Below are 1,385 nucleotides of genomic sequence, written 5' to 3'. Positions count from 1 at the left end.
TTCATCCTCCCAAGTCTCATTACCAAATAACCTGTCATTTAGCTTCATGATTGCTCCAAGGTATTTAGCAACTTGCTCTTCAGTGACATACTCATCCTCTTCAGAGGAAGAATACTCATCAGAGCTCATGAATGGCAGAAGTAAGTTCAATGGAATCTCTATGGTCTCTTTTTGAGCCTCAGATTCCCATGGTTCCTCATTATGGAACTCATTGGAGGCCAGTGGACGTCCATTGAGGTCTTCCTCAGTGGCGTTTACTGCCTCTTCCTCCTCTCCAAATTCGGCCATGTTGATGGCCTTGCACTCTCCTTTTGGATTTTCTTCTGTATTGCTTGGAAGAGTACTAGGAGGGAGTTCAATAATTTTCTTGCTCAGCTGACCCACTTGTCCCTCCAAGTTTCTAATGGAGGACCTTGTTTCAATCATGAAACTTTGAGTGGTTTTGATTAGATCAGAGACCATGGTTGCTAAGTCAGAGGTGTTCGGATAGCTCAGAGACTATGGTTGCTAAGCTAGAGAGATTCTGCTCAGAATTTTTTTTCTGTTGCTGAGAAGATGATGGAAAAGGTTTGCCATTGCTAAACCTGTTTCTTCCACCATTATTGTTGTTGAAACCTTGTTGAGGTCTCTGTTGATCCTTCCATGAGAGATTTGGGTGATTTCTCCATGAAGGATTATAGGTGTTTCCATAGGGTTCTCCCATGTAATTCACCTCTTCCATTGAAGGGTTCTCAGGATCATAAGCTCTTCTTCAGATGAAGCTTCCTTAGTACTGCCTGGTGCATTTTGCATTCCAGACAGACTTTGAGAAATCATATTAACTTGCTGAGTCAATATTTTGTTCTGAGCCAATATGGCATTCAGAGTATCAATCTCAAGAACTCCTTTCTTCTGATTTGTCCCATTGTTCACAGGATTCCTTTCAGAAGTGTACATGAATTGGTTATTTGCAACCATTTAAATTAGTTCTTGAGCTTCTATAGGCGTCTTCTTCAGATGAAGAGATCCTCCAGCAGAGCTATCAAAGACATCTTGGACAGTTCAGACAGACCATCATAGAAAATACCTATGATGCTCCATTCAGAAAGCATATCAGAAGGACACTTTCTGATTAATTGTTTGTATCTTTCCCAAGCTTCATAGAGGGATTCTCCTTCCTTCTGTCTGAAGGTTTGGACTTTCACTCTAAGGTTACTCAATTTTTGAGGTGGAAAGAACTTTGCCAAGAAGGCATTGACTAGCTTTTCCCAAGAGTTCAGGCTTTCTTTAGGTTGTAAGTCCAACCATATCCTAGCTCTGTCTCTTACAGCTAAAGGGAATAGCATAAGTCTGTAGACCTCAGGGTCAACCCCATTAGTCTTGACAGTGTCACAGATTTGCAAGAA

General features: G+C 41.3%; 1 non-coding gene across 1 annotated transcript; it reads left to right on the top strand.

Annotated features, from left to right (window-relative positions):
- The first annotated feature begins 1,086 nt into the window (after positions 1-1,086).
- On the top strand, positions 1,087-1,193 carry LOC127746350 (small nucleolar RNA R71). The gene has a single exon (XR_008007969.1). It is a non-coding gene; the product is annotated as a small nucleolar RNA R71 (small nucleolar RNA).
- Positions 1,194-1,385: the final 192 nt, after the last annotated feature.

Source organism: Arachis duranensis, chromosome 3, assembly GCF_000817695.3.
Source record: "Arachis duranensis cultivar V14167 chromosome 3, aradu.V14167.gnm2.J7QH, whole genome shotgun sequence".
NCBI lineage: Eukaryota > Viridiplantae > Streptophyta > Magnoliopsida > Fabales > Fabaceae > Arachis > Arachis duranensis.
This window is presented reverse-complemented; position numbering and strand designations above follow the sequence as displayed.